This window comes from Neophocaena asiaeorientalis, unplaced genomic scaffold (assembly GCF_003031525.2).
Source record: "Neophocaena asiaeorientalis asiaeorientalis breed wild unplaced genomic scaffold, Neophocaena_asiaeorientalis_V1.1 scaffold362, whole genome shotgun sequence".
NCBI lineage: Eukaryota > Metazoa > Chordata > Mammalia > Artiodactyla > Phocoenidae > Neophocaena > Neophocaena asiaeorientalis.
The window spans coordinates 2690148-2714015 of NW_020175700.1; the positions used below are offsets into that span (position 1 = coordinate 2690148).

The 23868-nt window shown below is 40.1% G+C and overlaps 1 protein-coding gene and 1 non-coding gene across 2 annotated transcripts in view; both read right to left on the reverse strand.

Moving 5' to 3' along the window:
- ADAMTS17 (ADAM metallopeptidase with thrombospondin type 1 motif 17) overlaps positions 1–23868 on the reverse strand; it is a 346664-nt gene that overhangs the window by 284830 nt on the left and 37966 nt on the right. The window lies entirely within an intron of this gene.
- On the reverse strand, positions 5645–5751 carry LOC112390993 (U6 spliceosomal RNA). Its single transcript, XR_003001380.1, has one exon. It is a non-coding gene; the product is annotated as a U6 spliceosomal RNA (small nuclear RNA).

Here is a 23868-nt window from a genome sequence, read left to right on the forward strand (position 1 = left end):
CTTTTCTCTTTTCTTTCCCCAGCCCTGGGGTGATAGCTATTACCTGGGTTACCTCAGCTCCACTTTTGCTCATTCAGACTTTGACACTGATGTAACCAATTCCCTGTGTTAAATCTCATAATTAGAAATACCTAGCACAGTTTCTGTTTTCCTAACTAGACACAAACTGATATAGCCTAAAATGAGAGGGTCAGTCCTAGAACTAATTCCTATATTTCATTCAAGCTTCAAGGACTCCTCCCAGTTCTAGAAATAAGGATTTATTTCTTCACCATGGAAATATTAAGATATTGGATATGCACTTCCACACTGCAGAACCCTGCCATAGACAGGAACGCTGCCCTTCATTCTGAGTCATCTTTAATGAAAACCAATCAATGGGGTGCCCTGTGAAGGAAACGCAAGCATCATTGTGTGCCATAGACTTCCCAACAGCCTATCACTGCCACATCCAAAGACCCGAGGACAGCACCTTACAGATTCATAGTCAACATGGGGAAAGTACTGGAGGAGGAAGCATGAACAACAAGTCTCATTTTTAAGTTTGCACACACACAGACAAACAACATGCTTTCCAAAAAAATTATCAGGTCCAAAAAAACTATTTTCTGATCACTTTTATTTTCTTCAACCAAAGGGTCTGCTTATTTAAAAACAAACAAACAAACAAAAAACTACCTTTTCAACTAGAAACGATGGTTCCACATGTGCAGAAGCACTCCCAGTCAGGTGAACTTTTGGCAGCTGCATAAATCCAATATCCTTGAAAAATAATGGCCTTCTCTCTTTTTTTTTTTAAAAGGAAAAAAATAAGTTTTGTGCTCCAAGTATGAATTCTTTAAATAACTTCCCCCAAGGCCAAGTCACTTTTATAAAAGGCATATTTTTTTCATGTAAATTCCTTACAAAGAAAGGTGGAAAATAAGGTTTTTTGTGGTTAAGATGCTGAATGAAGAACTGATCAACCTTGGAGTCCAAAATCAGTCCCTTCATTAGGCAGGAGGTGTCTCACACACACCCCCACCCTGGGAGGCAGCAGGACCAGGGGTAAGAAGGCTGAGCTGGCCCTGCCAGACCTTTCCACCCATGGTCAGAGCCACGTGGGCACCAAGCAACCAGGCACTACTGTCTGTGGGTGAGGTGGGAAGATACTCATTTGGTCACCAAATATGAATTGTGAACCTACTATGTGCTAGGTAATGTAGGTGACCACCTAGGAGGAATAAACATTAATCAAATGAACAAATGAATATATAAAAATTACAAATATAACAAATGTTTGCAAGAAAGAATAGATAATACTATGACAGGATAAAAAGAAGGGGGTTCCAATTTAGATTGGGTTCCATCAGGAAGTGACACTAGGGCCAAGATTAGGAGGATAAGCAACAGTCAATCAGTGGCAGTGAGAAGAGAGGAGATGGGAGCAGTCCAGGCAGTGGGGACAGCAGGTACATAGGCCCTGGGGACAGAAGAAAGCATGGCATGTTCTAGAAACCACAGGGATCCAAGAGCCAGAGAGAGTGTGGCTGGCCAAGAGGCTTGAGCAATAAGGCAGGGGCACACTTGAAGGGTCAAATGCAATGTGCTCAGGGTTTTCTTCTTTAACGCCAGAGCAGTGGGAAGCCATCTAGGGCTTGTGCTTCCAATGTGTCACCCTGGCTGTTATGGGTAGAACAGATTCCAGGGGGACATGGAAGTGGGGACACTAGTTGGATGACCACTACAGGAGCTCAGGTACATAGGGACCACAGCTAGACAAAGGGGGCAACTGCCGGTGAAAGGAAGCAAATAGATTCAGGAGGTACTTAGAGGGTGAGGCCAAGAATACTGGGGATATTTGGGTGTGTAAAGAAGGGCTATCAAGTATAACTCCTGGTTTGTATGGTTGTGCTAACCACTGAATTAGGGACCCCTGGAACAGAGCCAGGTGTGAAAAAAAAGCACTGCAAGTTTTGGCCTTGTTAGTTTCAGGTGCTTTTAAAGTACCCAAGTGGAGAGGTCAAGTTGGCTGTCAAGTGTGCAGGCTTGGCGCTCAAAAGCAAAGGCGAGATCAGAGATAGGCATCTAGGAAGCAACGATCCCAGACCGATCCTTCCGGGACCTCCAAACTGCATGACTGGAGAGAAGAAATGGAACCAAGCGGGGGGCGGATGGCAAGGTGCAGGGAAAGCAGAGCACGGCGTCACAGGAGCAGGGAAAATAAAGTCTCAGGAGGCGGGGCTGCTCAGCTCCTCCAGCACAGCTGAGGGCCAGGTCCAGACCCAGGTGGGTCTTACAGAGAGTGCTGCTGAGGACAGGGGAGCGGAAACCAGGCCAGGGAAGGGAAAAAAGTGAGAGGTGAGGAAATGGTACAGACTTTCGTGAGGTCTGGGGAGGAGAGAAACAGGAACAGTGCTGGAAAATACTAGAATTGAGGGAAGCTTGAGATGGAAAAAAGTCACACATCCAATAAGAAAACCCAGGCCCACGGAAGACTGCCATCTTCACTCGGTTTCTACCACTCTCCCTGTCCAGTCACAGACTGCCGGCAAGGAAGAACAAGGCTTCTAATACACCCACCTCACACCAACTGAGAAAAGACGATAATTGTTCAACAGGTGCCAGTCAAACCCTGAATCTGTGGCTGGCCGGGCGCTGGGTGCTCCCCTCAAGGGAGGGAGAGAAGCATGTAAAACTTTAACAGTCCTATAAATACCCCACAGATGAAAGAATCGTCAAGGAAACAGCCCAGACTCCTAGGGAAAGCAGGCTTCCAACTGGAAGGAGAGAAGGAAGAAAAGCACTATTCATTGTATCAGGAAAGGGCAGAGCTGTACAACCAGAAAAAAAGAAGCAGGAAAAATGGAAAATGCAAGGTAGCACCATCTAACAAAGACGCTGGGCCTATTCCAGTAAGAATGTTTCACACTGGCTGTCATAGGGTTCCCTGAAGGTAAGGCAGATGGCTGCGTTTTCTGGTTTATTTCACATCAGTCTAAAACCTCGTCTCAACCTCTATTAAATATTAAATGTTTCCCGTAAAAGATACTGCATTAGTCAGCTAGGGTTGCCATTACAAAGTAACAGACTGGGTGGCTTAAACAACAGACATTTATTTCTTCACAGTTCTGGAGACTAGAAGCCAAGATTGAGGTGTCAGCAGGGTTGGTTTCTTCTGAGGCCTCTCTTCCTGATTTGCAGATGGCTGCCTTCTGTCTTCATCTTCACAGATCTTCCCTCTTTACCCATCTAAGTCCAAATTTCCTCTTCTTACAAGGACTCCCTAATGACCTCATTTAACTATAATCACTTCTTTAAAGGCCCTATTTCCAAACACATTCCTAGTCTGAGGTGCTGGGGGTTAGAACTTCAACACAGAGATTAGTGGGGACACATTTTAGTCCATAACAGATGCCCATCTTCTTTCTTGCCTTAAGAAGTGTGGACTGGGCAGGTCACCTTCACATGAGTTGAAGTGTGTATAGCCACATAGTCAGGACAATCAGGACAACGTGTGATTCCCAGAAAGAACAGTCATCTCAGAGGTCCATCAAGATACATTTGGCAAATTCAAGAAAACAAATGCAAATGTTTGGAATTATCATGTGCTTCTCACCACCACTTTTCAGTTAAGTCTATTGCTGAAAGATTACATTAGCCTACTGGAGCTTGATGATTTTATCTTCTAAATTGATGGAAGAGAAAAAAAGAACATCCCCCAAATACACAGCTTGGAAAGAGAAATTAATTAACATGCCATGTTTCAGCCAGAGCAAGACGGGACAAACAAAAGCCTGAAAAGAAATCAACTTGTCTTCTGCACCTGGAATCCCCCACAGGGTTCCTGGATATGGTTTCTTTTGACAGATAGTCTTTCATCTTTGGCAAAGAAGTACAAGAAACTTCAGACAGCGCAGATATTCCTCCATCTTTGCAAGGAGGGCAGGCCATCGTATCTTTGGACCAGGAACTCTTCATTGCTTCAACACAAAACTAAAATATAGGTGAAGGCTTCTTCCTTCCACCCCTCCCCTGATACCCAATAGTGCTCAGCATAGCCTCGGGTCGTGGGCTATACATCTCCACAAGTATCTGGGTTTTGAGGGTGGGGACTGCCCTTCTCGCCTCTGTATCTCCCACACTGAGCAGGGTGCCTGGTACGTACGTAGTTGGCTTTCAGTCATTATTTTTGAATATGTAAGTGAATGAGAGAATGAAGTCCATAAACAAGGAACAAAAGGATCAAAAAATCCTTTGCCCTCTTTTTAGAAGCTTAGGGAAAACAAATTTGTGGTTCTGTCTTGGATGTCAGGGGTTCTTCCAAATATATTGGATGCCCACATATTTCCAGAGCAGTTAACAATCAAACATCCTTCACTCCTCCAAAGGCCCCTTGAGTTTCACAGAAGCCCGAGATGTCCCCTAACACATGGAGAGAGAGCTCAAATAACCCACCAGCAGACCTAGAGGTGGTAAAATAAGTCAAGTGCTCCTCTTTTGGCCTAGACCCAGTCACCAGACTATGACTCTTTCCCAAAGAACCCCCTTCCCGAATGCCGAGGACACTCCAGGGCCAAAGAACCTGCCCAGAAAGGCACATTCATCTGAGCATGGCTGCAGTTCTCCTGACACCCTTACTAGTGGGGCTCCCAAACTTCCAATGTCCCCAATGGGTCACCAAGAGGTGAGTGGTTCCTTTATGGCCACGTCAGCCATTCCTTGGACTTCCACATGTAAAGTAGCCTTGGGCTCCACCAGGATGAGCAAACCAGTCAAACAGCAGAGGGAATGGAAACCCTCGTTACGCCAACTCGCAAATTCACTAAGACCCCCCCACTCCCAATTTCCTGTGGCCTCCCTCTGTCGTCCTGTGGCTTCCCCTAAAGTCCAAGTAGGGAGCAACCACATAATCACACTGGCCTTCATGAGTTCAAGCACTGAATCTCCTCCCCACACCCTGGCCTCTGAACATGCAATAGCTCCATTTGGTAAATTCTTTTCCAAACAGCCACCTGACTGACTTGTCCTCACAACTCAAATGCCATTTTCTCAATGAGGATGTCCTTGGACCCCTTCACCTAAGTCACCAGAGCACACTTCTCTTTTCCTTGGAGCACTTAACCACAATTTGAAATAATTTAACTGTTCTGTGTTTAATAACAGTCTCTTCCACTCTACAGGAAGCTGTGAGAACAGGAATCATGCCAGTTTATTCATCGCCCCATACCTAGTGCCTAGCACATAGTAGATGTTCAGTAAATAGTTTTTTTGAGGGGGGAGTGGTCTTACCACAGCCTCACTTTATTTTATTTACTTTCATTTATTTTTTTAACTTAATTGAAGTATAGTTGATTTACAATGTTGTGTTAGTTTCAGGTGCACAGAAAAGTGATCTAGTTTTACATACACATGTATTCATTCTTTTTCAGGTTCTTTTCTCATATAGGTTATCACAGAATACTGAGTAGAGTTCCCTGTGCTATACAGTTAAGTCTTGTTGGTTATCTTACATATAGTAGTGCGTGTACGTTAATTCCAAGCTCCTAATTTAATCCTCCCTGCCATGTTTCACCTTTGGTAATCATAAGTTTGTTTCTGATACCTGTAAGTCTGTTTCTGTTTTGTAAATAAGCTCATTTGTTTCTTTTCTTAAAATTAGATTAAAAATATGGAATGCTTCATGAATTTGTGTGTCATCCTTACACAGGGGCCATGCTACTCTTCTCTGTATTGTTCCAATTTTAGTACATGTGCTACTGACACAAGCACTAAAGAGTTTTAAAATAAGTGAAAGAAGAAATGGAAGAATATTAGACTTTTGTAGTACTATGATAAGTATTTCCTCGATTTTATCACTTTTTTTTTTTTGCGGTACGTGGGCCTCTCACTGTTGTGGCCTCTCCCGTTGCGGAGCACATGCTCTGGATGCGCAGGCTCAGCAGCCATGGCTCACGGGCCCAGCCGCTCCGCGGCATGTGGGATCTTCCCAGACTGGGGCACAAACGCATGTCCCCTGCATCAGCAGGCAGACTCTCAACCACTGCGCCACCAGGGAAGACCCCTATCACCTTTTAATTGTATTTGATGTTTAAATCTTTACCCATGCTTTTACCATAACTTTTTGGTATCATTTCTGAGTCTCTGTCATTGAATAGAGGGTTTTAATGCCTTTATATTTATTATAAAAATGATAATTTTTTATCTTCTGTCATGTTTTTAGTTCCTTTTCTCTATTTCCCTATGTGAGCTATATTTCACTGAGTTTATCATCTCCAGTACTTAGGAAGAAATTCTACAATAAGCTATCCTTACAATCTTAGGAAACATTCTTTCCATGTCAAGAACATAGTAGAACTTTGGCTTTCCCTTTGGGCAGAGAAGAATTTAACATCCCTTTTTTTCTCCCAGATTCCTTTCCACTTTTCTTTTATTTATTTATTTATTTATTTATTTATTTATGGCTGCATTGAGTCTTCGTTGCTGTGCATGGGCTTTCTCTAGTTGCTGCGAGTGCGGGATACTCTTTGTTGCGGTGTGCAGGCTTCTCATTGTGGTGGCTTGTCTTGTTGCACAGCATGGGCTCTAGATGCACAGGCTTCAGTAGCTGTGGCACACAAGCTCAGCAGTTGTGGCTCATGGGCTCTAGAGAGCAGGCTCAGTAGTTATGGTGCATGGGCTTAGTTATTCCATGGCATGTGGGATCTTCCCGAACCAGGGGTCAAATCCATGTCCCCTGCATTGGCAGATGGCAGATGTGCTACCAGGGAAGTCCCCCACTTTTCTGATTTGTAAATATTTCTGATTTGTAAATATTTCTGATTTGTAAATATTTCTTAAATTTGAGGTACAGAATATTATTAAAGTACTTTATATTTTACACCTTTCCTTACTTTTTACAACAGCTTTATTGAGATATGATTCACATACCATACAATTCATCCATTTTAAGGATACAATTCAATAGCTTTTGGTATATTCTCAGAGTTGCACAACCATGATGACACAAATAGACCATTTTTATCACCCAAAATGAAACATTATACCCATTAGCAACCACTTCCCATTTCGTCCTCTACCACCCCCGCCCTAGGAAATCACTAGTTACTTTCTTTCTCCATAGGTTTGCCTATTCTGAATATTTCATATAAATAGAATCATTTAATATGTGGTCTTTTGTTTCTAGCTTCTTTCTCTTATGAAAATATTTTCAAGGTTCATCCATCCAGCATGTATCTGTACTTTATTCCTTTTTGTTGCCAAATAAGATTCCATTGCATGGAATACCACTTTGTTTTCCATTCATCAGTTGATGGACATTTGGGTTGTTTTCATATTTTGGCTATTGTGACTAATGCTCCTATGAACATTCATGTGTAAGTTTTTATGTGAATAAATGTTTTAATTTCTCTTGGGTGTATACCTTGGAGTAGAACTGCTGGGTCATGTTGTAACCCTTTGCTTAAACTTTTGAGGAACTGCCAACCTGTTCTTCAAGTGTCTGTACCATTTTATATTCCCAGCAGCACCATATGAGGGTTCTAATTTCTCTACATTTCCACCAACACTTGTTACTGTCCATCTTTTTTATTGTAATTATCCAAGTGGGTACGAAATGGTATCTCACTGTGGTTTTGATTTGCATTCCTCTGGTGTCTAATAATGCTGAGCATTTTTTCATGTGATCATTGGCCAATTATATGTATATTCTTCAGAGAACTATCTTTTCAAGTCCTTTGTCTACTTTTCAATTGAGTTGTCTTTTTATAGTTGAATTATAGGATATATCCCAGATACAAGTCCCTCATCAGATATATGATTTGGAGAAATTTTCTTCTATCATGTGAGTTATCCTTTAACTTTCTTGATGGTATCCTTTGAAGCACAAAATATTTTAACTTTGATTAAATCCAATTTATCTTTATTTTCTTTGGTTGCTTGTGTTTTTGATGTCATTCATATCTAAGAAACCATTGCCTAATTCAAGGTCATAAAGATTTATTCCTATATTTTCTTCTAGGACCATGATAGTTTTAGCCCTTACATTTAAGGGAAGTCTTTGATCTTGCCTTAACTTTTTAATTATTGCTTTCCATTTGGAACTGTATTTGCATCAGTTAGTTAGGCTTAACTCTGTTAAACCAGTTTCAATCATCCACATCAACTCTTTATATCATGCCCTCCCTATTTCTAATCTTTTAATTTTGCTTCAGCTCAAAATCAACTGCAATTATGTTTTAAAGAAATCCTTCCTAGAAGGACAAGCAGGGTGTATGGTTTCTAACCTCTTACATATCTAAGAGCATCAGGTGCCCTCACAGGTGAACAACAAATTGTCTGAGTGTCATATTCTTGGAGCAGAGTCACTTTTTTTTTTAAATAAATTTATTTATTTATTTTTGGCTGCACTGGGTCTTCGTTGCTGCACGTGGGTTTTCTCTAGTTGTGGCGAGCAGGGGCTACTCTTTGTTGCAGTACGTGGGCTTCTCATTGTGGTGTCTTCTCTTGTTGCAGAGCACAGGCTCTAGGCACGTGGGCTTCAGTAGTTGCAGCATGCAGGCTCAGTAGTTGTGGCTCATGGGTTCTAGAGTGCAGGCTCAGTAGTTGTGGTGCACAGGCTTAGTTGCTCCACAGCATGTGGGATCTTCCCAGACCAGGGCTCGAACCTGTGTCCCATGCATTGGCAGGCGGATTCTTAACCACTGCGCCACCAGGGAAGCCTGCACAGTCACTTCTTGTCCCAACACTGCAGTCCTGGCTCCACTGTCTTCTAGGACTTAGTATCATGGACAACTCAGGCCTGCCAGATTTTTGTTTCTTTTAAGTAACCTGTTTTGTCTGCTTGAATACTGGTATAACTTTTCCTATTATTCTTATAATTCACAAATTTTGCCAGAATAAATAACTGTGGGCCTATGTATATGAATTTTGATCAAAACACAGTAAGCCTTTTATCTGGTAAACTGAGATTTTTTTTAAACCTTCCAGAAAGTCTTCATTCATTAAAAATCTTTGATGAATGCCCCTATCCTAACTTGAGCAGAGGGGTTCCTTCTACAGAGATTCTAAAATTGGACTTACATTTTCTGTACCCCATTTCTATCACTTCCTTTCTCACCACTCTATTCTTTCCTTCCTTTGCCCCCAAAGAAGCATGTCACATTTATTCTCTACATCACTAATTCAAATGTGTAATGTTTCAATTCCGTAGTGCCTCCCTTGTAGATTTTAATTCTGCTACAGCAAACTAGTTTTATAAGCTTTCATTATCTCACCAGTTCCCTTTTATTTTAAGTTTACTGTTTTTACATCTCATTCTGAAGTTCTTATGGCTTTTGCTTCTTAAAGTCCTATCTTCTTTTTTTATGATTTCTGACATCTGTTTAGGTCCAAATGTTCTCTTTTTTATTGAAGTATAGTGGATTTACAATATTGTGTTAGTTACAGGTGTACAGCAAAGTGATTCAGTTATATATATGTACTTTCAGATTATTTTCCATTATAGATTATTATAAGGTACTGAATATAGTTCCCTGTGCTATACAGTAAATCCTTGTTGCTTACCTATTTTATATATAGTAGTGTATATATGTTAATCCCATAATTTATCCCTCCCCACCTTTCCCCTATGGTAACCATAAATTTGTTTTCTATGTCTGTGAGTCTGTTTCTGTTTTGTAAATAAAATCACTTGTATTATTTTTTAGATTCCACATATAAGTGATATCATACATTATTTGTCCTTCTGTCTGACTTACTTCATTTAGTATGATAATGTATGATAATGTCTAATGTATGATAATGTCTAGGTCCATCCGTGTTGCTGCAAATGGCAATGTTTCATGTTTTATGGATGAGGAATATTCCATTGTATACATACACTACACCTTCTTTATCCATTCACCTGTTGATGGACACTTAAGTTGCTTCCATGTCTTGCCTATTAGAAATAGTGCTACTATTAACATTGGGGAGCATGTATCTTTTCAAATTAGAGTTTTCATCTTTTCTGGATATATGCCTAGGAGTGGGATCACTGGATCACATGGTAGTTCTATTTTTATTTTTTTAAGGAAACTCCATACTGTTTTCCCTAGTAAAGCCTTATCTTCTTACATCCTATTAGAATACCGGTTTTCTAAAATTTATTCTGGTCCTGAAATAAATCCTTTCCAAAGATATGTTTTCTCTGCATATCCTTTCCCTTACAGGCTATAGTATTTGAACTCAGACCCTCAAATGGGTTTTCTGTACATACTCAAATTGCAATGAGGAGAGGTCTACCTAAAGCCAGCACCAAGACTTGGGTGAACAGGTCTCCCTTGATCACAACAGTCAGCATCCCATCTCAGACCTGCTACTAGAGGACAGGCAGACAAGCACGATGTTCAGTAGGCATCTGTGTAGTCGGCTCTACCAGGCTGTGGTGGGATCCTGTACCTCCCCAGGGAGCAGTACTGTACATTCTGAACTGACGGGACACTTAAATAGGGATCTACAGGCCTCCTTCTGTCCACAGGGCAATGCTAGATACAAAGTACCAGCAACATACCTCCCGCCATACCTCCCTCCAGGGCTGCCCTGGAGTTAGCTGTAGAATGGCTATAAAACAATGGCTAATGCCAAACCAAGAGGGACAGCCAACAAGTTTCCTAAGTATCATAAATCTTCTAAAATTCAAAGCCAAGGACAAACAAGAGATGGGGAAATATTTCTTCCGGCTCTCTTTCAGACAGGTAGGATTTGGCCACTCTGAAAAGCCCACTGACTACCCTTACCAATCCAGGCCCACTGTTCTTTATAGTTAGTGGAAAGTCCTTGCCAATTTTGACAACAGTTTGCCTATCTCCTTCATTTTTCTAAATATGTTTTTGCCTTTTTCTGTCTTCATACGGGTTATAGTGGAAGGACCGCTTGATAGTTGCAGGGTGAAACCCGAGGCCATGCTGTAAGCATGCTTTGCAATGCGCGCAGTGCCCTTGTTATCCAGAGATTAATAAGAGAGCATTTCTATGGCCTCCTAATCTGAATGTGTCACCACATCCTGGGTGATTTATTTTAATCTGCTGCCACTGGTCTCCTATAACAAACTCATTTGGACTGTCCTAAGCTCTGTAGCACAGTCTTTACAAGAAGCTCAATGAGCCATAAGTCCACCAACCTCAGCATTCAATTCCTGAGAGACAACGTTCCCACGTGGCAAGTCCAGACACTGACAACATGTTGGGAGCTGAGATGCCCCAGTACCTCCTCAGGACATTCAGAGGAGTCACATGCTCTCTCTTTTTATGGTACTGCTCTGCCCTATCTTTTAGAGACAGGATAGCCCCTTCACCTCCTCCCTCCCCCACCTTCTTGTCCTTTTCACCCATATTTATTGCACGTCCTTTCTGAGCCAGGCTCACATCACTTCTGCTCTGATCCTGGCACACCTGAGCCAACCATCCACTGCACAAGACTGGCTCGTACTGAGTGGCCCTTGGGCCATCCTGTTGTGAGAGGATGCCTCCCTCCACGAGGTGCATGGTCAGTTTCTTTGTCTGATATGATTCCAGTTACTGCATCCCTGGAAACCAGACCCATCACACTGATTTTCTGCTCTAGAAGCCTGTAAGGGCAGACCAACATAAAGTCACCAGCCCAGCAAGCCATCTTCCAGGGCAAATTCTGCCACCATAGAATCCAGATCACTTGTAGCAGGATCCTGACCTACGGGGACCACACTGCATCATCAATCAGTACAGTGGTCTGAGATCAGCTCTGGATATGCCTTTGATTTGAAATCATATCTGCCTACACATGCCCAGCAGGAGCTTTGGACAGGGCACCAGCAGCTACATAAGCCCACCAGTTGTGGCCCTGATCCCGTCACAGGTCAACTCACTCCCTGCCTGGATGCTGCATGAGAGAAGATTAAAGTCCAGCCAGAGGAATCCAGAGGTCAGCTGCTACTGCCGTGACCAACTTGTTTCCCAGCTCTGGGAATAACACCAATTAGTTTTCTTTCTGGAATGTCCCCTTTCAGGGCCACTTACCCTGGTCAGCATTAGAAAAAACCCACACTCCCTGTCATGCCCAACAGTAGGCCTCTCTTGCTTTGAGAAGTCTTCAAGGAATCTTAGATCATAGACTGCACTTCCAGAAGATCCATTTCAATGCTGCCCAATTTCAGTCAATCACCTTCACAACTATGCTGCTACGGCAAGCTAACCTCAGATTTCTAGAGTTCCTGCCACAGCATGAAAGAGCCATTTTATGACAACTGTGGTTCCCAAACTGACCACTTTTCTCTTGCAGTCCATGAGTTCCACTTTCAGGACAAGAGTGAAAACTGACATTTGAGCCACTACTCTCTCATTCCTTCCCATCCTAGCTCAGATTGATGGAAGCTCCACTCCAGATGAACATGACAAAGAAGCAGAGCTCCTCCTCCCCTCAGCTGCCAATCAAAGGATATGGTGCTTTACCAGGAGGGGTAGGCCACCATCATTTCTCATCTCCTCCAGTCCAAATTGAAGACTCTAATTTCCTGATGAGTGCATCTAAAAGGTTAAGATTCCATTCTTTCACCCAGCTCCCCTCATAAGAAGGAGGTTCTAGACCAGGAAAATACTGGGGGCACCAATCACCCTCATATAAGCTTGCTCACAGGGCAGATATTCTATGTCAGGAGAGGCAAGCTGAGAAGACCAGAGACTACCAACTCTGCCTATTGTCCAGAGTAGTGGCTTAGAGATTTTCCCCCAATACAGAGGTAGTCCATAAAATCAAAGAGCTTCTATGCCCTCCCCAAAAGTACTGGCATTATTTGAAATAAAGTGTGGGAAGTTCAAGCCTACAGGCACTCTTGAAAACAATAACAATTTTAGCAATAAGCAAATATGCGGCTGGCAGCTCCTCTTAATAAAGAGCAATAAATGACAGGTCAGGTAGTTCATCAGAGAAAACAGGAAAAGAGAGCCCTCTTGGGGTTAGAACAGACCTCAGAGACTTGCCACAAAAATGACCCCTTACTGAATTTAGTTGGGCCAAACGGCAGAGCCATGTATGTCTCAGGCACTGTTGAAAACAATACAGCAATCACTCAGCAATTAATGAAGCACACCAGCTGGATGTGATACCAAAAAGGCAGACAGCTTACTAGAGAGATTAGGGAAAGAGACAAAGAGAACCCCAATTAAACCACTGTCATGTAGGGTGACTGTACATATATGCCCCAGGTTGCTCCCTCTGAGAGTGGCACTAAAGGAAAAAAGACATCACCAAAATAGTCTGAATCACTAAACAAATAAACAAGCAAACAACAACAAAAGAAGACCTTTTGAAGAAGTGATAAGGAACCAGTATCCAGGTTCCTGAAATTATTATAAAATGTCCAATTTTCAACAAAAACTATGAGACACAAAAAAGAAACAGGAAAGTGTGACCCACACGTAGGGAAAAAAAGCAGGCACAGAAACTGTGAGAGAACTCAGATGACAGATTTAACAGGCAAAGACTTAAAAATATCCACAATAAAAATGTTCAAAGAACTAAAAGAAACTATGCTTAAAGATGTAAAGAAAGCTATAATGACAATGTCTCATCAAATAGAGAATATCAATAAAGAGACAGAAATTACTTTTTTTAAAGAAGTAAACTGAAATTCTGGATTTGAAAAGTACAATAACAAAACTGAAAGTTTCACTACAGGAGTTAAAACTATATTTAAACTAGTAGAAGAAAGACTCAGCAAATATAAGGATATATTGATAGAGATTATACAATCTGAAGAAAAGCAGAAAATGACCAGAGCCTCAGAGAAATGTGGGACACCATTAAGCACACCAACATAATTCAATGGGAAGGAGAGGAGAAAGAGAAAGGAATAGAAAAAAATTTGAAGAAATAATGCCTGAAAACTTGCTAAGTATGATGAAAAACATGATTCATCCAAGACACTCAACAAAATCCAAGTAGAATAAATACAAAGAGATCCACACCCAGACATATGGTAAAAATGATGAAAGTCAAAGAAAAAGAGAAAATCTTGAAAGCAGTAAGAGAAAAATGTCTCATCATGTACAAGGTGCCAATAAGATTAGCACCTGACTTCTCATCAGAAACAATAAGGCCAGAGACAGTTGGATGACATATTCAAGGTGCTGAAAGAATTGTCAACCAATAATCTTATATTCAGCAAAACTATCCTTCAAAAACAAAGGTGAAATAAAGATATTCTATGATAAGCAATAACAGAGAATTTGTTCCTAGCAGACATTCCATGCAAGAAATACTAGAGGAAGTTGTTCAGACTAAAAGAAAGTACCCCAGGGGCTTCCCTGGTGGCGCAGTGGTTGAGAGTCCGCCTGCCGATGCAGGGGACACGGGTTCATGCCCCGGTCCGGGAAGATCCCACATGCTGCGGAGCGGCTAGGCCCGTGACCCATGACTGCTGAGCCTGCGCGTCCAGAGCCTGTGCTCCACAACGGGAGAGGCCACAACAGTGAGAGGCCCGCGTACCGCAAAAAATAAAAATAAATAAATAAATAAATAAAAGAAAGTACCCCAAATGACAATTCATATCCACAAACACAAGAAAAATAATAGAGTTGAATATGTAATTAAAAGAAACCGTATAATTGCATATTTCTTCCCCTTTTTCTCTTAACTGATTTTAAAAGAAATTGTATAAAACATTATTTACATAGCTGTATTATCAGGCCTTTCACATAGAGAAAGATAATGTGTTTGACAAAAAAAGCACAAAAGAGATGGGTGTTAGCAAAGTTGTCTTGGGGTAGGAAAATGATAACAGATGATAACTCAAATCCACAGGAAGAAATGAAGAGAGCAAGAAATGATGAAAAGGAAGGTTGATATAACAAACTCTATAGACTTGCTCAATTTTTCCTTTCTCAGCTTCTTTAATACACATAAAATTATGTGAATTTAGAAAAATTATACTAACAACAATTCATTGTTGGGTTTGTGATATGTGTATAATATATAAACATAAAATATATATTATGATATATACTTATAAACAATAATAGTTCACAAAAGAGGAAAGAGAATAGAGCAATATAGGGGTAATGTTTCTATATCTCACTGGAATTAAATTAGTAAATCTGATGTAGATTCTGAGAAGTTAAGATATAATATGGTGGAGTGAGACCTTCAAGATAGTGGAAGAGTAAAACGTGGAGATCACCTTCCTCCCCACAAATACATCAGAAATACATCTACATGTGGAACAACTACAGAACACATACTGAACGCTGGCAGAAGACCTCAGAGTTCGCAAAAGGCAAAAAAAGCTCCCCATGTACCTGGGTAGGGCAAAAGAAAAAAGAAAAAAGAGACAAAAGTATAGGGACGGGACCTGCACCTCGGAGAGGGAGCTGTGAAGGAGGAAAAGTTTCCACAAACTAGGAAGCCCCTTCACTGGCAGAGACGGGGGTGGACAGGGAAGAAGCATCAGAGCCATGGAGGAGAGCGCAAGCAACGGGTGCAGCGGGCAAAGTGGAGGTATTCCCGCACAGAGGATCGGGGCTGACCAGCAATCACCAGCCCGAGAGGCGTGTCTGCTCACCCACCAGGATGGGTGGGGCTGGGAGCTGAAGCTTGGGCTTCGGAGGTCAGATCCCAGGGAGAGGACTGGGGATGGCTGCATGAACACAGCCTGAAGGGAGCTAGTGTGCCACAGCTAGCCGGGAGGGAGTCCGGAAAAAGTCTGGAACTGCCTAAGAGGCAAGAGACCATTGTTTCGCGGTGTGAGAGGAGAGGGGATTCAGAGCACTAGCTAAACAAGCTCCAGAGATGGGTGTGAGCTGCGGTTATCAGCATGGACACCAGAGACGAGCATGAAACACTAAGGCTGCTGCTGCAGCCACCAAGAAGCCTGTGTGAAAGCACAGGTCACTACCCATACCTTCCCACCCAAGAGCCTGTGCAGCCCGCCACTGCCAGGGTCCCGTGACTGAGGGGCAACTTCCCCGGGAGAATACATGGCGCTCCTCACACTGTTGTAACGTCATGCTGGCCTCTGCCACCACAGGCTTGCCCTGCATTCTGTACCCCTCCCTCCCCCTGGCCTCAGTGAGCCAGAGACCCCTAATCTGCTGCTAGTTTAACCCTATCCTGTCTGAGCGAAGAACAGACACTCTCAGGGAACCTACATGCAAAGGCGGGGCCAAATCCAAAGCTGAACCCCAGGAGCTGTGCGAACAAAGAAGATAAAGGGGTATTTCTCCTAACAGGCTCAGGAGCAGCAGATTAAATCTCCACAATCAACCTGATGTACCCTGCATCTGTGGAATACCTGAACAGACAATGACTCATCCCAATATTGAAGCTGTGGACATTGGGAGCAACAATATATTTTTTTTTCCTTTTTCTCTTTTTGTGAGTGTGTATGTGTATGCTTCTTTGTGTGATTTTGCCTGTATAGCTTTGCTTTTACAATTTGTCCTAGGGTTCTGTCTATCTGTTTTTTGTTTGTTTGTTTTAGTACAGTTTTCAGCATTTGTTATCATTGGTGGATTTGTTTTTTGGTTTGGTTGCTCTCTTCCTTCTTTCTTTCTTTTTTTTTCTTTTTTTATTACTTTAAAATTTTTTTATTTTTAATAATTATTTTTATTTTAATAACTTTATTTTATTTTTTCTTTCTTTCTTTTTTTTTTTTTCCCTCCCTTTTCTTCTGAGCCGGGTGGCTGACAGGGTCTTGGTGCTCCAGCCGGGTGTCAGGCCTGTACTGCTGAGGTGGGAGAGCCGAGTTCAGGACATTGGTCAACCAAAGACCTCCCGGCTCCACGTAATATCAAACGGTGAAAGCTCTCCAAGAGATCTCCATCTCAATGCTAACACCCATCTACACTCAATGACCAACAAGCTACAGTGCTGCATACCCGATGCCAAACAACAAGCAAGACAGAAACACAACTCCACCCATTAGGAGAAAGGCTGCTTAAAATCATACTAAAGTAACAGACAACCCAAAACACACCACCACCGGACATGGTCCTGCCCACGAGAAAGACAATATCCAGCCTCATCCACCAGAACACAGGCACTAGTCCCCTCCACCAGGAAGCCTACACAACCCACTGAAACAACCTTAGACACTGGGGGCAGACACCAAAAACAATGGGAACTACGAACCTGCAGTGTGCGAAAAGGAGACCCCAAACACAGTAAGTTAAGCAAAATGAGAAGACAGAGAAACACAAAGCAGATGAAGGAGCAAGGTAAAAACCCACCAGATCAAACAAATGAAGAGGAAATAGGCAGTCTACCTGAAAAAGAAATCAGAGTAATGATAGTAAAGATGATCCAAAATTGTGGAAATAGAATGGAGAATACGAGAAACGTTTCACCAGGACACAGAAGAACTAAAGAGTAAACAAACAATGATGAACAACACAATAAATGAAATTAAAAATTCTCTACAAGGAATCAATAGCATAATAATGGAGGCAGAAGAATGGATAAGTGACCTGGAAGATAAACAGTGGAAAAAACTACTGCCAAGCAGAATAAAGAAAAAAGAATGAAAAGAATCGAGGGCAGTCTCAGAGACCTCTGGGACAACATTAAATGCACCAAAATTCGAATTATAGGGGTCCCAGAAGAAGAAGAAAAAAGAAAGGGACAGAGAAAATATTTGAAGGGATTATAGTTGAAAACTTCCCTAATATGGGAAAGGAAATAGTCAATCAAGTCCAGGAAGCACAGAGAGTCCCATACAGGATAAATCCGAGGAGAAACACACCAAGACACATATTAATCAAACTATCCAAAATTATATACAAAGAAAAAATATTAAAAGCAGCAAGGGAAAAACAACAAATAACACACAAGGGAATCCCCATAAGGTTAACAGCTGATCTTTCAGCAGAAACTCTGCAAGCCAGAAGGCATTGGCAGGACATATTTAAAGTGATGCAGAAAAAAAACCTAAAACCAAGATTACTCTACCCAGCAAGGATCTCATTCAGATTCGATGGAGAAATTAAAACCTTTACAGACAAGCAAAAGCTAAGAGAATTCAGCACCACCAAACCAGCTTTACAACAAATACAAAAGGAACTTCTCTAGGCAGGAAATACAAGACAAGTAAAAGACCTACAATAACAAATCCAAAACAATTAAGAAAATGGTAATAGGAACATACATATCGATAATTACCTTAAATGTAATTAGATTAAACGCTCTACCAAAAGACACAGACTGGCTGAATGGATACAAAAACAAGACCCGTATATATGCTGTCTACAAACACTCACTTCAGACCTAGGGACACATACAGACTGAAAGTGAGGGGATGGAAAAAGATATTCCATGCAAATGGAAACCAAAAGAAAGCTGGAGTAGCAATTCTCATATCAGACAAAACAGACTTTAAAATAAAGACTATTACAAGAGACAAAGAAGGACACTACGTAATGATCAAGGGATCAATCCAAGAAGAAGATATAACAATTGTAAATATTTATGCACCCAACATAGGAGCACCCCAATACATAAGGCAAATGTTTACAGCTATAAAAAGGGAAATTGACAGTAACACAAACATAGTAGGGGACTTTAACATCCCACTACCACCAATGGACAGAACATCCAAAATGAAAATAAATAAGGGAACACAAACTTTAAATGTTACATTAAAAAAGATGGACTTACTTGATATTTATAGGACATTCCATCCAAAAACAACAGAATACTCTTTCTTCTCAAGTACTCATGGAACATTCTCCAGGATAGACCATATCTTGGGGCACAAATCAAGCCTTGGTAAATTTAAGAAAATTGAAATCGTATCAAGCATCTTTTCTGACCACAACGCTATGAGACTAGATACCAATTACAGGGAAAAGTTTGTAAAAAAACACAAACACATGGAGGCTGAACAATACACTACTAAATAACCAAGAGATCACTGAAGAAATCAAAGACGAAAGAAAAAAATACCTAGAAACAAATAACAATGAAAACACGACGACCCAAAACCTAGGGAAGGCAGCAAAAGCAGTTCTAAGAGGGAGGTTTACAGCAATACAATCCGAACTCAAGAAACAAGAAACATCTCAAATAAACAACCTAACCTTACACCTAAAGCAATTAGAGAAAGAAGAAAAAAAACACCTGCAAAGTTAGCAGAAGGAAAGAAGTCATAAAGATCAGATCAGAAATAAATGGAAAAGAAATGAAGGAAACAATATCAAAGACCAATAAAACTAAAAGCTGATTCTTTGAAAAGATAAATAAAATTGATAAACCATTAGCCAGACTCATCAAGAAAAAAAGGGAGAAGACTCAAATCAACGGATTAGAAATGAAAAAGGAGAAGTAACAACTGACACTGCAGAAATACAAAGCATCCTAAGAGATCACTACAAGCAACTATATGCCAATAAAATGGACAACCTGGAAGAAATGAAAAAATTCTTAGAAAAGCTCAAACTTCCAAGACTGAACCAGGAAGAAATAGAAAATATAAACAGACCAATCACAAGCACTGAAATTAAGACTGGGATTAAAAATCTTCCAACAAACAAAAGCCCAGGACCAGATGACTTCACAGACGAATTCTATCAAACATTTAGAGAAGAGCTAGCACCTATCCTTCTCAAACTCTTCCAAGATATAGCAGAAGGACGGACACTTCCAAACTCATTCTACGAGGCCACCATCACCCTGATACCAAAACCAGACAAGGATGTCACAAAGAAAGAAAACTACAGGCCAATATCACTGATGAACACAGATGCAAAAATCCTCAGCAAAATACTAGCAAACAGAAACCAACGGCATATTAAAAGGGTCATACACCATGAACAAGTGGGGCTTATCCCAGGAATGCAAGGATTCTTCAGTATAGGCAAATCAATCAATGTGATACACCATATTAAAAAATTGAAGGAGAAAAACCATATGATCATCTCAATAGATGCAGAGAAAGCTTTCGACAAAATTCAACACCCATTTATGATAAAAACCCTCCAGAAAGTAGGCATAGAGGGAACTTTCCTCAACATAATAAAGGCCATATATGACAAGCCCACAGCCAACATCATCCTCAATGGTGAAAAACTGAAAGCATTTCCAATGAGATCTGGAACAAGACAATGTTGCCCACTCTCACCACTATTATTCAACATCGTTTTGGAAGTTTTAGCCACAGCAATCAGAGAAGAAAAAGAAATAAAAGGAATCCAAACTGGAAAAGAAGAAGTAAAACTGTCACTGTTTGCAGATGACGTGATACTATACATAGAGAATCCCAAAGATGCTACCAGAAAACTACTAGAGCTAATCAATGAATTTGGTAAAGTAGCAGGATACAAAATTAATGCACAGAAATCTCTGCATTCTTATACACTAATGATGAAAAATCTGAAAAAGAAATTAAGGGAACACTCCCATTTACCATTGCAACAAAAAGAATAAAATATCTAGGAATAAACCTACCTAAGGAGACAAAAGACCTGTATGCAGAAAATTATAAGACACTGATGAAAGAAATTAAACATGATACAGATGGAGAGTTATACCATGTTCTTCGATTGGAAGAATCAACATTGTGAAAACGACTATACTACCCAAAGCAATCTATAGATTCAATGCAATCCTTATCAAACTACCACTGGCATTTTTCACAGACTAGAACAAAAAATTTCACAATTTCTATGGAAACACAAAAGACCCTGAAGAGCCAAAGCAATCTTGAGAAAAAAAACGAGGCTGGAGGATCAGGCTCCCTGACTTCAGACTATACTACAAAGCTACAGTAATCAAGACAGTATGGTACTGGCACAAAAACAGAAAGATAGATCAATGGAACAGGATAAAAGAATAGGAGAAAATATTTCCACATGAAGCAATTGACAAAGGATTAATCTCCAAAATTGACAAGCAGCTCATGCAGCTCAATATCAAAAAGCAAACAACCCAATCCGAAAATGGGCAGAAGACCTAAATAGACATTTCTCCAAAAAAGATATACAGATTGCCAACAAACACATGAACGAATGCTCAACATCATTAATCATTAGAGAAATGCAAATCAAAACTACAATGAAGTATCACCTCACACCAGTCAGAATGGCCATCATCAAAAAATCTACAAACAATACATGCTGGACAGGTTGTGGAGAAAAGGGAACCCTCTTGCTCTGTTGGTGGGAATGTAAACTGATACAGCCACTATGGAGAAGAGTATGGACGTTCCTTTAAAAAACTAAAAACAGAACTACCATATGACCCAGCAATCCCAATACTAGGCATATACCCTGAGGAAACCAGAATTCAAAAAGAGTCATGTACCACAATGTTCATTGTAGCTGTATTTATAATAGCCAGGACATGGAAGCAACCTAATTGTCCATCGACAGATGAATGGATAAAGAAGATGTTCATTGCAGCTCTATTTATAATAGCCACAATGTTCATTGCAGCTCTATTTATAATAACCAGGACATGGAAGCAACCTAAGTGTCCATCGACAGATGAATGGATAAAGAAGATGTGGCACATATATACAATGGAATATTACTCAGCCATAAAAGAAACAAAATTGAGTTATTTGTAGTGAGGTAGATGGACCTAGACTCTGTCATACAAAGTGAAATAAGTCAGAAAGAGAAAAACAAATACCTTATGCTAACACATATATATGGAATCTAAAAAAAAAAATGGTTATGAAGAACCTAGGGCCAGGACAGGAATAAAGATGCAGACATAGAGAATGGGCTTGAGGACACGGGGAGGGGGAAGCATAAGCTGGGACGAAGTGAGAGAGTGGCATAGACTTACATATACTACCAAATGTAAAATAGCTAGCTAGTGGGAAGCAGCCCCATAGCACATGGAGATCTGCTCAGTGCTTTGTGACCACCTAGAGGGGTGGGCTAGGGAGGGTGGGAGGGAGACGCAAGAGGGACGAGATATCGGTATATATATGTATATGTATAACTGATTCACTTTCTTATAAAGCAGAAACTAATACACCATTTTAAAGCAATTATACTCCAATAAAGATGTTAAAAAAAAAGATAATATGGTAAGTCCTATAACAACCATTAGGAAAACATTTCAAAAACATATAGTAACATAATAATTAAAAGCATTAAAATGTTACCCCTAGAAAACATTCATTAAATTAAAAAATAAAGCAGAAATGGAGTTATAGAGGAATAAAAAAGGTAACAGACGTATAGAAAACAAAAAATGGCAGACATAAATGCAGCTACGTCAATAATAACATTAGATGTGAGTGGATTAACCAACTGAGATTGGCAGAATAGATTTTAAAAATCCAACCATATGCTGTAGACACCGTACACACATTACATTCAATGATACAAATAGGTTGAAAGTAAATGAATGGAAAAGAAATATCATTCAAACAGCAACCATAAGAAAGCTAGAGTGGCTGTATTAATACCAGACAACTTAGATAATAAAACATAAAGTGTTATTGGCAATAAAGTGGATGTTATTAATGATAAAAGAGTCAATTCATCAGGGACATGAAACAATTATAAACTTACGTGCACCTGACGGGACCCCATAATATATGAAAAACAAACAAAAAAAATTTGAAGAAAGAAATAGATAATTCAACAAAATACTTAGAGACTTTAAATCAATAACTTAACCTTTTACCTCAATACATTAGAAAAAAGAAGGGCAATCAAAATCCAAAGAAGAGGAAGAAAATAAAAATTAGAGAAAAAAATTATTGAAATCATAGAAAAATAAGAGAAAATCAACTAAACCAAAAGTTGCTTCCTTAAAAAAATCAACAAAATTAACAACATTTAGCTACAATGACCAAGGGAGAAAAAAAATAAAAGACTCACATGTGAAAGAGGGAATATTACCACTTATCTTACAGAAATACAAAAGATTATAAAGGAATACTGTGAACAACGTATGTCAACAAATTAGGTAACATAGATGCAATGAACAAATTCCTAGAAAGACAGAAACTACAAAAACTTACTGAAAATACACTCTGAATGGACCTATTATAAGTAGAGTTTGAATCAGTAATTTTAAAACCACCCACAAAGAAAAGCCAGGCAAAGATGGCTTAGCAGTAAATTCTACCAAACATTTAAACAGGAATTAATACCAATTCTTCACAAATTCTATCAAAAAATTACAAGAGAAGGGAATACTTCAAAACTCATCTTATGAGGTCAGTATTACTCTAATATCAAAACCAGACAAAGACATCACAAGAAGAAAAAAAAAAAAAAAACGCTACAGACCATTATCTCTAACAAATATAAATGCAAATATCCTCAAAAAATACTAGCAAACTGAACCCAGCAAGATATAAAAAGGAATATATACTATGACAAATGTTATATATAATGGTAATGGGATTTTTCACACGAGTGCAAAATTGATTTGACATCCAAAATTCAAAAAATGTAATACCAATCTAATACCAGTAAAGGACAAAAACCACATGATCATCTCAACAGATACAGAAAAACCATTTGACAAAACTGAACACCCTTTCATGATTTAAAAAGAAACAAAAAAAGACAAATACTCAACAAACTAGGAATAAAGAAAATGTCCTCAACCTGAAAAAGAGTATCTACAAAAAACACACAACTAACATCATCCTCAATGGTGAAAGACTGAATCCTTTCCTCCTAAGACCAGGAACAAGAGAAGGATATTGTTTCTTGCCATTTCTATTCAACATTGCATTGAAGGTTCTATCCAGGGCAATTAGGCAAGAAAAAGAAATAAAAGGCATCCAGATTGAAAAGGAAGAAGTAAACCATCTCCATTCACAGATAGCACAACCTAGTATACAGACACTGCTAAGGAATCCACTACAACTATTTGAATTAATTAATGAGTTCAGCAAGACTGAAGGATGCA